Genomic DNA, 14,989 nt, shown 5'->3' with positions numbered 1-14,989 from the left:
GATGGAAACGGTGAAACAGTCTGCACATCGTAGCAAGATATGACTGTATTTACACAAATAATAAAAAAGATATATATATATATATATATATATATACATATATATATATAATTTGCTCACTTTGATTGAGCACTATGAACGACCCTTGTTTAAATTCAATTACTCTTAATTTTTTTGTTTTCTTTCTACCTGAAATATATATATATATATATATATATATATATATATATATATATATATATATATATTGTTTTTAAATCCCCGAAACAGTGTTTCATAGTAAACAACTGATGATCCCTTGAAAAATAAAAAAATTGGTATTATAGTAAATTCGAGAGAGTTGATGCAGTGATTGCAGGTGATTAAATGACTTACTGACTAAGTGTGTTTTTTTTTTTTTTAACGAATGATAAAAAGTAATTCTTTGTGTAGTTTCAAATGTTAAAAAACTTCAAAGACTATATATATATATATATATATATATATATATATATATATATATATATATACATGTAATGGGCGGAAGTCTCTCGAGAGCTCTTTCAGATATCATCTCATCAGGAGAAAATCGATAGCGTAAAAATAATACTATGTCGAAAGTAAAGAGTTCTGATGGGGAACTATTCAATGTGTCAAATAATGGCACAACGAGGGGAAGAAAATAAAACGGGAGAGAGGATTCACAGTTCCCCAAAGAGAAACAATGTATTAGATTGTTTTTTTTCCACGGGTTGTCAACCAAATGCTGGCCAATAGCAGAGTCCAAGGCTGCAGAAGGAGGGAGACTACCAGACCCCATCCTCCCTTGTCTGATCTTCGATGGAACATGCTGGTTTATACGAGTCAAAAGAGTCAAAAGAGGTTTGCAAAAACCTTCTTTGTGCCAGCAGAAAGAAACATCTAACGCATTGTTTCTCTTTGGGGAACTGTGAATCTTTTCTCTGGGTTTTTTTTTGCCCCCCCCCACCCTTATTTTAATAGTTTTTTTAAACGTTAATAAACTTTTTTTTTGCCATTATTTGAATCGTTTTTTTAAATTTTAGTGTCTCCGTAATTTTTGGCACATTCAATAGTTCCCCATCAGAACTCTTTATTTTCGACATAGTATTATTTTTTTTTTTTACGCTATCGATTTTCTCCTCATGAGATGATAGCTGAAAGAGCTCTCGAGAGACTTCCGCCTATTATATTTAAAACTCTATTTAAATTCTGTACTTCTAAACATTTATTTGTATATATATATATATATATATATATATATATATATATATATATATTGTGTACAGAAAGTTGTTAGTTGAGACAGATCATTGGTACCGTCGGTTTCAAGCCCGATAATAAGGCCCGTTTAAGGTATCCTTATCAAGCTCTCGTTTAAGGTATCCTTATCAAGCTCTCTTCAGCCAAAATTCGTCTATAATATTGGCTAAAGAGAGCTTGATAAGGATACCTTAAACGAGAGCTTGATAAGGATACCTTAAACGGGCCTTATTATCGGGCTTGAAACCGACGGTACAAATGATCTGTCTCAACTAACAACTTTCTGTACACAAAATATAAATACGCTCTTAAAATTTGGATTTTCTTTTTAATTGAGCACTCTGATGGAATTCTTTTTCCAAAAAAAACTAACCATATATATATATATATATATATATATATATATATATATATATATATATATATATATAATAAAAATTAGCGTTATTGTTATATTGTAGTATAATTACTGGATATTGTTAAACGTTTTAAAAAGTAAAATTAAAGATGGCGTCTTCCGTCTATTAGGAAGTTTGTTCGCTTGAAAACGTGTGGATCCTGTGGCAATTGATTCGGAAAAATTGTTTACAGGTCGAGCGGGAAGAATTTTCAACAAATGATCCATCATTCGCCTCTTTTCGACACATACAATAACAAAAACATGGAACAATGCCAGGTTATTTGATGTTCGTAGTATTATTTTGTTTCTTTCTCTTTTTGCATTTCTTTTCTTTTTCTCGCCCCTTTTCTTCCTCTTCTTAATTTAATTTATTGCGATACTATTTTTATTTGCCTTTTTTATACTATTTTTCTTTTATTTTCTTGTTATATCTCTTTTAACGTTACGACTATCTCTTTCTTCACTTTTTTATATCTCCTTTACTACCTTTTCTTGTTTCTTCTGTGCCTTCCCCTCTTATTTCTCTTTTTTTTATTATTATTATGATCATCTTTACATTTGTCGATCTATACCGTTTTCTCTTTATATTCTGATTCTGTTCCTTTCATAGTCTCTTCTAGCAGGTCGCAAGGAGTTGCCCGGTCGTAAAACACGCTAAGATATGACATTAACTCACGCTGATGTCGGATTTATGATTATAGATGTAATTCTCAGTTGATTATTACATTATACCCAATATATTTTAGCAGTCTCGAAAGTTTAAAAAACTAATTGAATCAAAAGAAACCATTCTAAACCATTACATAGACATACTAGAAAGCTGCCCGGCGTTGCCCGCGGAATTTTGTGCCCCCATTCGTGACGTCATGTATTTTATCCACGACTTTTAGTTTCGGAGAAGATAGATTTTTAAACTATGAAAACAGACAGAGACACCGACAGACAAGCAAACATATAGTCGTTTATATATTCGAGGTATATAAATCCATATTCCTGTTCGTTTATTCTCAATAGTAATGTGTGTATATATATATATATATATATATATATATATATATATATATATATATGTTATAACGTCATAGCTGACGTCATACATGACATTACTACTATTTTTTTACATGTACGACCTCATATATGGGGCAATAATTCATGGGGAACGCCGGGCAGCCTTCTACCTGACATCATACATACATACAGCCATGTATGCATGTATAATAAGAATAATTCTATAAGTAATATTATGTATGCTGTCAGCTATGTTGTCATACATAATATCATAGCATATATATGCATATACATACACAATGATATGACGTCATTGAGATCAAATGAACAGGAATTTCGATTTATATATATATTATTTTTTAAACAGTAATGTGTGTCCATTCGTGTTTCCAGGTAACTACCTCTCGGCAGCGTACGTCCAAATAAATTATGGGCGATTTTCTAAGTAACTAATGAACTTTGAGACGAAGCCGTAATTTAATAGTATTTATCGTAAAAATCAACTACAAATCTATGTATATATATATATATATATATATATATATATATGTAAATATATACATGTATACATATGTATATATATGAATGCATATATATATGCAGATATATATGTGTGTATATATATATATATATATAATGTCAGGTCATGTCATATGCTACTGGTACCATATAACCCAGTACTACCTGCCTCATGGTCGGGTCACCGGCGACTAAACTGGTTCCCCCACCAGACTTGTTTGGTGAGGAGGGCTGCTAGTCTACCTGGAGGATTAAAAACAAGACCTTCCAAAGGGCGAATAAACTCTTTTTCGTGGTCAACGGCCAACTAGCACCGTGTATATTTGTGTATGTGTGTGTGGGTGTGTATGTGTATTGGGGTGGAGAGGACTCCCGTAAGCCGTGGTGGAGGCAACCTTTCTAGGAGAAGTAAATCTCTGATTTAAAAAAACCATAAAGCGGGAGACTAGTACCCGCATTAAGCTAGTCTGCAGTTTAATTTGTTGCTGGCTATCTTGCTCTTGCTTGTTGCTGGATTTCAACATTTTGAACCGAGAGAGAGACTTAGCTGTCGTACAAAGCTAAGACTCTGTAAGATCATCTTTGTATAGATACTCTCTCAGGCATTTGGGCTCATGGATTTTAAATGTCTGAGGGAGTGGCACTCGTCTGACAAGACGTTGCAATAATCATACATATAATATTAAACTGAATGTGTGTGTGTCTGGTCACGAATAGGCTCCTATATGGTTGACTATTTTAAAAAAACTGATCACATATGATGATAGAAGATCTATCGAGACACAGGAATGGGTATTTTTGATCTGGCATAATGATGAGTCATTAAAATTGTGGGGTCTGCGTTCGCGCCTGGTCCACAAATATGGAAATAAAAAATTTAAAAAATTAAAAAAACAACGTTTACAAGTATTTTTGATATAGATGTACATAAGAATACTTTGATAAGTATGTTTTTACTTAAATAGTGATGGTATAATAAACTTGTGGGGTCTGCGTTCGCACCTGGCCCCCATAGAATGGGAAAAGGCACAAACTTTAATAAAGACTTTTAATATCTATCTGCGTAAGTATACTTTGATAATTGTTTCAGTTTGAAGAAATATGGTATAATAAAATTATGGGGTGGTCGTTCGCACCTGACTTCCATAGAATGGAAATATGTCACAAAGTTTAACAAGGTTTTTTGATATAGATCCACAGAATATTGTGACAAGTGTTTCAGTGTGAACAGGTAAATTATGCGGTTTATCTATTTTATTTTACTTTCATCATATTTTGCTTGAAGATGTAATTGCATCTTATCTCTTCAAAAAAACTATACTGCGAAATTACCTCTTCAAATAAACCATACTGCGAAGAAACGTTCAAGAATATATAAATAATTGTGATTTATCGTTTTTCATACATATATCGATTCCATTAAACCTACTGCTGCCAACCTCTATCTATGTCATCAGTACTGAAACCCACGTCAGTTGAAGTTTCGGGCCTGATAAGCATACTTCCTCGGTGGGTGGCCTGATCGAACGTTCTTAGCATTCGGACAATCCCCAGAGACATAACTGCTTCTCGTGCATATTTTTTTTATAGTGAAACGCAGTTTACTTAATTGACTACCTCGGGTCATTTCATATTATTAGTCAGGGGCGACCCTGCTAAACGTGGGGTGTGGATTAAACTCGGTAAAAAAAAAACTGTTGGCATGTGGGCCCGACGGCGTCTTCCTATAGCTTCTTCACCTCCTGTTGACATGTAATAGTATCTACTTGGATTAAAAAAAATACATTTTCTGGCTAAATTACCTCGCCAAATATTTAGCGAGTAATAAAATATAGAAATAAAAATAATATACTAATATTTACGCGCAGCGTTAATGATTTTAAGGTAAATTCGTACATATAAACATATACATTCATACATACATACATACATACATACATTCATACATACATACATACATACATACATACATACATGATGATTGCTGCATCTTTCCAGATGATTGCCATCACATTGAGTTCTCCCTATCTTGTCATCCATGCCATCTCAGATGACTCTGCATTCCCGCCACAGATTTGCACATTTGAAGCAGATGTGACATACAAATTGAGCAATTTCTATCGAGTTGACTTCCTCTGGACGTTGAAGGGTATTGCTATGAACAATCACATGTCTTCTCAAACTAGCAGTAGACTTGCAAACTTTAAACGGATCGTTTGGTTCAGATTAATAGGTGCAAAGTTGACCTGAACATACATGCATAGATACATACATACATACATACATGCATGCATATATACAAACATGCATGCATGCATACATACATACATACATGCAAAAACATGCATGCATAAATACATGCATGATGATGATTGCAACGTCTTGTCAGACGAGTGCTACTCCCTCAGTCCATGAGCCCCAAAATGACTTCCATCGCCCTAGGACCATTTTAATAGACAAATGCCTGAGGAAGTATCTATACACAGATGATGTTACAGAGTTTTAGCTTTGTACGACAGCTAAGTCTTTCTCTCGGTTCAAAATGTACAGATCCAGCAACAAGCAAGAGCAAGATAGCCAGCAACAAGTTAAACTGCAGACCAGCTTAATGCGGGTACTGGTATCTCGCTTTATAGTTTTTTAAATCAGAGATTTGCTTCTCCAAGAAAAGTTGCCTTCACCACGGCTTACGGGAGCCCTCTCTACTCCAACACACACATAATACATACAAACACACACGGTGCTAGTTGGCCGTTGACCCCGAAAAAGGGTTCATTGGCCCTTTGGAAGGTGTTGGTTTTAATCCTTTATACATACATACATACATACATACATACATACATACATACATACATACATACATACATGATGGCAGCAAACTCGCTCTCAATTATTGCCATTACTTAATAGATCTCTGGCTCAAAAGAGGCAGACATGGGCTCCACTTGCAGCACGTGCCGGACGGTCACCACAAACACATACACACACACACACACGCACATATGTATATATATATATATATATATATATATATATATATATATATATATATATATATATATATATAAAATGGGGTAATAAATTCCAACGAAAGAAAGATGTATATTTAAATAAGGGAGTAGCCACGAACAATGTGCATTTTTTAACATTATTTTATTATTCCGTGTCTTGGTTTTTCACTGAGAATTATGTTTGGATCATTGTAATAATGTTTTTAAGTCATTGAAATCGTTTACGCGCGTTTCAGACGGTCAGCGATGCGTCCTCATCAGAAATTATTTTCAAAAATAATTTCTGACGAGGACGCATCACTGACCGTCTGAAACGCGCGTAAACGATTTCAATGACTTAAAAACATTATTACAATGATCCAAACATAATTCTCAGTGAAAAACCAAGACACGGAATAATAAAATAATGTTAAAAAATGCACATTGTTGGTGACTACTCCCTTATTTAAATATATATATATATATATATATATATATATATATATATATATATATACATGTAGACAGTTATGCCCATCCGCTGATGACCGAGTACAGGCTGTGGTACCCTGAACATCTGCCGGTACAGACATTGGATGTTCCAGATCCTTTATTTATATTGATGTCCATATCTGCATTAGTTCTCATTCAGTGTCCCTTTGCCGTTTTAGGCTACAGCCAGCCTTTTTGTTATCGAGATACACACTGATGGTTAACTGTGTATTCCATTACATATCAAGTAATGCCTGTGTTTGGAGCTTTTTATAGTGAGGACAGACTTTGCACCGAAACAACTGCCACATTGAACCAAAAAGAAAAGCAAGTCAACATCACTAGATACAGCACTTGCCGCAGATTTTATATCAGGGTTTCCCTTCTCCTAGAGAGGTTGCCTTCACCGCGGCTTACAGAGCCCTCTCCGCCCATCATGCCATTTGATCTATGACTGGGACTTATGTTGCTGGACACCAAAGCATATTCCACACGCCGGTGGGTCATGTATGCCGCAGCTTACAGGGCTTAAGCTCCTCTGGAGGTTACTGTCAGGGTTACCCACCCTTAGCCTTTGGTCAAAAGAACCTTGACCCACAAACCACTGGATATACATGATGATTGCAACGTCTTGTCAGACGAGTGCCACTCCCTCAGACATTTAAAATCCATGAGCCCAAATGCCTGAGGGAGTATCTATACAAATATGATGTTACAGAGTCTTAGCTTTGTACGACAGCTAAGTCTCTCTCTCGGTTCAAAATGTTGAGATCCAGCAACAAGCAAGAGCAAGATAACCAGCAACAAATTAAACTGAAGACCAGCTTAATACAGGTAATGGTCTTCCGCTTTATGGTTTTTTAAATCAGAGATTTGCTTCTCCTAGAAAGGTTGCCTTCACCACGGCTTACGGGAGCCCTCTCCACCCCAATACACACACACACACACACACATACACGGTGCTAGTTGGCCGTTGACCCCGAAAAAGAGTTCATTCGCCCTTTGGAAGGTCTTGTGTTTAATCCTTCTGGGAGACTAGCCGCCCTCCTCACCAAACAAGTCTGGTGGGGGAACCAGTTTAGTCGCCGGTGACCCGACCATGAGGCAGGTAGTACTGGGTTACATGGTAGCAGTAGCACATGACATGAGCTGACATATACATACATACATACATGCATACATGCATACATATTTGTACAGAAAACAATTGCATTGCAGTAGATTTGTAAGAGCAATAGATTTCCCAGGTTAAAGTTAAAATCAACACCGGAAAAGCAAAAGAAACATCTTTTTCAAGAAGAGTTTCGAACAGAGATAAAAAATGAAATCCAACCGAATTAGAAACAAATAAAACACAATAAATAATAAATTCAATTAATAAACTAATTCCTTTAATAAACTAATTCTATAAATATACTAATATAAACTAATATAATAATAAACTAATATAATAATAAACTAATATAAAATAAACTAATAAACTAGACTAATTCAATTAATTCAATTAATAAACTAAACTCATTAATTCAGAATCATGTCCGGTTTCAAGATAATTCAAGGTTAACAATTTTCACCGTAATTTAAAACAGAAATACGAAAATCAGGACCTAAAAAATGTCATAAACACCGGAAGAGGATTTATCAAAACACGATGAGACGGATCACACTGCGAGATACCGTTAATAGCAGGAGGAAAACGTTCATATACGTATTAACTTTGTATTTCATTCAATATGTCTGATGAGATGCCAACCTTGACAAATTTTTAGCGTAGTTAATAATGGACAGTCAATTATTCCCCCACTAACAAACAATCATGAGGTTGCTTGCACGGCAACTGACAAGGCTAATCTGCTTGCCAGTCGGTTTGCCTCAAACTCCACACTGAACTCGGTACACCACTCACTCCCTGATTTTCCTCTGCGAACAGACGCCACACTTGACGATTTGAAAATCACCCCTTCTCAGGTACATGCTATTATAAAAAACCTAGACACCTCAAACGCATGTGGACCAGATCTCATCCCGGCTGTGCTATTAAAAAAATGCTCTGCCGAGGTTGCTCCAGTTCTGTCCAAACTTTACAATAAATGCCTTAACGAATCTTGTTTTTCCGACTGCTGGAAAACCGCCTCTGTGATACCAGTCTTCAAGAATTCTGGTGAAAGAACTGACCCACTAAATTATCGCCCCATTAGCCTCCTCCCGCTTTTCGCCAAAATATTTGAGTCCTTAGTTAATCAAGCCCTAGTCCAGCATCTAACAGCTGCTAAACTCCTGACTGACAAACAATATGGATTCAGGCAAGCCCGTTCAACAGCAGATATCTTAACTGTAGTTTCTCAACGTATATACCGTTCATTGGATAAAACAGGGGAGGGTAGAACGGTGGCCCTTGATATATCTAAGGCTTTTGACAGGGTATCGCACGATGGTCTTCTAAGGAAAATTAGATCATATGGAATCACTGGAAGAATTCATAATGTAATTAAATCCTTCTTAAGTAATAGAAAAATCAAAGTTGTCCTCGACGGACATACATCCAAACAATATGACATAAATGCGGGAGTACCTCAGGGGTCTATCCTTGGACCTCTATTATTCCTGATATTCATAAACGACCTCCCTGATAATATTGTTTCGGAGATGGGTATATTTGCCGATGACACCACTCTCTATGACAGATATGAGGGGAAAACAAATGAACACATATCCAAGAAAATGGCAGAAACACTAGAGGATGACCTCCAATCCGTAGTGGAATGGGGACAAAAATGGTTGGTCACATTCAATGCTGCTAAGACTAAGCTTGTTTCCTTCAATAACTACAAGAAACCTTCTCTACAACCAATAGCAATGGCCAAGAACACATTGCCTGAAAGTACTTCTTTTAAACTCCTCGGCCTAACGTTTACAGGGAATATGAACTGGAATAGATACATTGAGAGCATTGCCAAGGCTGCTGCAAGGAAGGTTGGCTCCCTCTACCGTTCTAGAAAACTACTTACGCCTGCCAGTATCCTATACCTCTATAAGGCAACCATTCGCCTATGTATGGAGTACTGTTGTCACATCTGGGCTGGTGCATCTGCTGCTTGTCTCTCACTCCTGGACAGGGTTCAAAAAAGAGTCGCCAACCTGATAGGTCCTGAACTGTCATCTAGGCTTCAACCTCTGTCCCACCGACGAGATGTTGCATCCCTCTGCCTGTTCTACAAATACTTTAATAGTGAATGCTCTTACGAACTGCAAACACTTGTACCTCCCCGACGTAACTACCCCCGACAAACCCGACAAGCTACTAAGTCTCATCCCTTTACAGTAGAGATCCCTAGGTGCAAGAAAGCCGTTTACTCCAATAGTTTATTCCCCAGAACTGCTAGTCTTTGGAACTCCCTTCCAGGATTCTGCTTTCCCAACTGCAATGATATGCAGAAGTTCAAGTGTAATGTAAACAAACATCTTTCTACTCTACTCCCTTCATAATGACCCCGCTAATTAATTCCCTAATAGTAGCCCCCTGCTTCAAAGTGGCACTGTGTCTTGTTTGGGGTGAAAATTGAATAAAAAAAAAAATATATAAAGTTTAAAATTGTATAGTTGCTGTCGAAACAATCTTAACGTTAAAAAATACAAAGATGATGTAATCTATTTCTTATATATATATATATATATATATATATATATATATATATATATATATATATATACTAGCAAAAGTACCCATTGTTGACTGGGTTCAAAGACAGCCTACAGAAAATAGACTCTGATTTATGAAAGTATGATAGGTTATGAATAGGAAGTGTTGTAAAGAGATAGCTTCGAATTTGGGGTATCAAAACCAAAGCAAAAGGTGATGAAAGTAAAAATAAAATAGATAAACCCCATAATTTATTATACCATACCTGTTCACACTGAAACACTTATCACAATATTCTGTGCATCTATATTAAAAAACCTTGTTAAGCTTTGTGACATATTTCCATTCTATGGAGGTCAGGCGCGAACGAACACTCCATAATTTTATTATACCATATTTTTTCAAACTGAAACATAATTATCAAAGTATACTTACGCAGATAGATATGAAAAGTCTTTATTAAAGTTTGTGCCTATTTCCATTCTATGGAGTCCAGGCGCGAACGCAGACCGCACAATTTTATTATACCATACCTATTTAAATAAAAACATATTATCATAGTATTCTTATGTAAATCTATATCAAAAACACTTGTAAACGTTTTTTTATTTTTTTTATTTTTTATTTCCATACTTTGTGGACCATGCGCGAACGCAGACACCACAATTATAATGAACCACCGTTCTGCAGGATCAAACATACCCATTCCTGTGTCTCGATACATCTTCTATCATTATATGTTGTCAGTTTTTTTAAAATAGTCAACGATATAGGATCCTATTCGTGACCAGACACACACATACACACATTCAGCTTCATATATATATATATATATATATATATATATATATATATATATACATATATATATATATATATATATATATATATATATATATATATATATATATACTCTGTATATTTCGGCGTATAAGGCGACACTTAAAGCAAAAAAACATCTTTAAAAAACAATATTTCATAAGATACCGGGTGTTGCAATCTCAAACCTGGGTAAAACAAATATGGTTTCGTGATTTATCAGTCGTCTTATTCAACTGATACATGATTCACCAATTTTGTACCTTGTCTTATCTGACGGTCGCCTTATACGCCGAAATATAAGGTTTATATATATATATATATCAGAAAGAACGTTCAAATGTTGCATTATCATTTACTATTTAATTGTACAAATATATACATATATGTGTGTGTGTCTGTGTGTGTGTGTGTGTGCGTGTGTGTAAATTGTAACTTCTGGATTTAAAATATATCATATATACATGTATAGATTGTAAATTAATTTTTATATATATAATAAAAAGCAAAAACAAAATATTAAATATATATAAACATATATATATATATATATATATATATATATATATATATATATATATATATATAGCGTGCTCACTCTATCTTTGACAGACTATTGTTAATAACGAAAGGGTTACTGCGCGTGAAAGTCTTATTGACAGGAGATGCGCAATCATCAACTACACCTCTCCTGTTAAATGTGGCAAGTGAAGTATACAAGACGACCAGAAAACAAATGCCGAGATACATCACTGCATTTATATTTGCCCTCTATCGCCCCCCACAACAGCGGAGTTACTGTCTTTAAGAGTATATCTTAGATAATTGACCACATCCTGTCTGTTCATCCTTCATATTTGTGGTGACTTTAATGTTCACAATGTGGAACAGTTGGCCCACTCCTACAAGACAGATGATGAGGGGAGGTTCTGTCATGATTTCGCCATTGCCTATGACCTCACCAGATTGTTCACGAACCCACCTGTATGCCCGATACTTCCAGTAAGTACGCTAGCCTTCTATACCTTTTTTCTCACATCTTCCTCTGAGCTATGTTCATGTTCCGTTCTGTCTACTCTGGGATTTTTCGACCACTCAGTTGTATCAGTTAAGATAAAAACGAAATATAATAAATCTTCAGACGTACCTCTCCACCGAACTGTATATCGATGCTCTACGGTTGACTGAGATTGCTTCCCTACATTTTTATCTGACCTACCCCTGCATTCCATGTTTAAAAAGGATCTGTCCTCTATAATATCTGAGCTGACCGAATGGGTTATTCCAGGCGTAGACCGATTCGTACCATCATAAAAAATCCCAACAAAAACCTAACAGCCAGCCATGGTTCTCCCCAGAATTTGCTGCTGCCATCGCGCACAGAAATCACTTTTTCTATAGCTACCAACGTAGTAGATGCACTGAGACTAAAGCTGCTTTCAGGACTGCCAGAAACCACTGCAAAAGAGTAATAAAAATGCAAGAGAACTACAAGCTCAGTTCGTTAAATCCAAAGTAGCTGTGCATTGGCTTGGTTCCCACCAGTTTTGGCAAATAGCAAACAGGATCCTGAACAGAAGCATGCGTTCTATCCAACCATCATCAATTGACCTGAGGTAATCTCGTCAGCATCAGACAAGGCCAAACTATTTTCCAAGAACGTTGCAGCTAATTCTACCCCATGCGACGAAGGGCATCAACTCCCCGTATATCCATCTATAACAGACAACACGCTATGCAACATACTAATATCTGTGTGTGAGGTCGCCAAGCTAATCAAGTACCTTGATTCCAGTAAGGCAACTTGCCTTGACGACATTCCAATTATACTGCTGAAAATCTTCAACCAGAACTTGTCCCCATACTTACAAAACTGTTTAAGCGTTGCCTTAAGGAGAAATGCTTTCCAACACCCTAGAAACCCTCATCAGTATGCCCTGTATTTAAGGATTAAAATGATATATCGTCTCCTTCTCAGTACGGACCAATAAGTCCTCTATGTGTCATGAATAAGTTGCTGGAATCCATATTAAATAGAGAAGTAGTCAACCATCTCAGCAGAAATAACCTTCTAAGTGACATGCAATATGGTGTCTGTTCTGCCAGGTCTACAGCACATGTGCTAATGGTTATATCATAGGATTAGTGAATATCTCGACAAAGGCTTCCTTTCTAGGGCAATTGCTCTTGACATATCAAAGGTATGGCATAAGGGCCTACTTTACAAAATTTCCAGCTACGGCATAGCTGGAAATATTTTCTCAAATATTAAATCATTTCTCTCTGATAGGCTCATAAGAGTAGTGGTTGATGGACAGTAATCAGAGGCCCACAGTATTAATGCTGGTGTCCCTCAGGGGTCCATCCTGGGCCCAACTCTCTTCCTGATCTACATCAATGATCTCCCAAAACATATACTTAAATCATTCGTTGACATCTATGCTGATGACACTACCATCTATGGCAACACATCTAAGGCCGTAAATGACAAAGTTCTCTCTGATTCGCTCTCCTCTGATCTACAGCGCGTGGTACAGTGGGGAAGAGGTGGCTGGTTACTTTTAATGCACCATAAACCAAGCTCCTATATTTCCATCATCAACGCTCTGATCCTCATCTGTCATCAATTAAAATGGATTGCTCTCGTCTAGGGAAGCTCCATGTTTTGATAAGCTTCTGGGCTTGACCTTTACTCCTGACCTGAAATGGAACACGTACATCAAGTCAGTTGCCAAGGTCGCTGGAAAAATGGTGGGATCTTTCTACCGTTCCAGAAAATATCTCACTGCTGATGCAATTCTCTACCTATATAAAAACCAAGTACGTCCAAGGATGGAGTACTGCTGCCACATATGGGAAGGAGCTGCTAAAAACAGCATAACCTGTCTTGACATAGTACAAAATAGACGTCGTGGCTCAGTGGAGATGCCCTTTTCTCTTACCTGCAACCTCTCTCCCACAGAAGAGACGTTGCGAGCCTGTGTTTGTTTCATCGTTACTTCAATGGCAAGTGTTCGTCTGAGCTCCAATCTTTGGTCCCCCCCTCGCCAATCTTTCACGATAAACACACCTCTAACTGAAATTTCCCCCACTCTTTATCTGTACCAAAACCAAAACGTAGATTCCATGAAGAAGGCCTCTTTCTTAGAAGTGCACGCATGTGGAACTCTCTTCCGTCGTCCTGTTTCCTACCTGATTACAACCTGGATGTCTTCAAGTCCAACATAAACAAATTCCTGATGAACCGCCCCTTAAATAAGACACTTTATCAAATCTTCAATACTAATGATTAATATGATACGATCCCATTGATTACTGTACACGCAATAACTCTTATCCCTGATTGGCTTGCGGGCCTTGATAAGTGGTGACTACCTTGTAAAAAAAAAGATAAGCGGAGAACATTAGAATTCCCAAATGTTGTCTCACCTGCTATGTTTCAATGCGATTATGCCGTATATATATATGTGTGTGTGTGCGTGTGTGTATGTCTGTGTGTCTGTGTGTGTGCGCGTCTGTGTGTGTGCCACCGCGATTATGCCGTGTATATAAATATATATATATATATATATATATATATATATATATATATTTAAATATATGAATATATATATATATTCATATATTTATATATATATATATATATATTTATATATATATATATGTATATATATATTTATATACACGCCATAATCGCGGTCGCACACACACACACACACACACACACACACACACGCATATATATATATATATATATGTATATATATATATATATATATATCAAACGAGCAAAGATGCAGATGTAGATTCAAATTATATATATATATATATACATATATATATAGATGCAGATGTAGATTC

The sequence above is a fragment of the Euprymna scolopes genome, chromosome 35 (assembly GCF_053919585.1).
Source record: "Euprymna scolopes isolate OS-2025 chromosome 35, ASM5391958v1, whole genome shotgun sequence".
Classification (NCBI taxonomy): Eukaryota; Metazoa; Mollusca; class Cephalopoda; order Sepiida; family Sepiolidae; genus Euprymna; species Euprymna scolopes.
Note: the sequence above shows the minus strand (reverse complement) of the source record.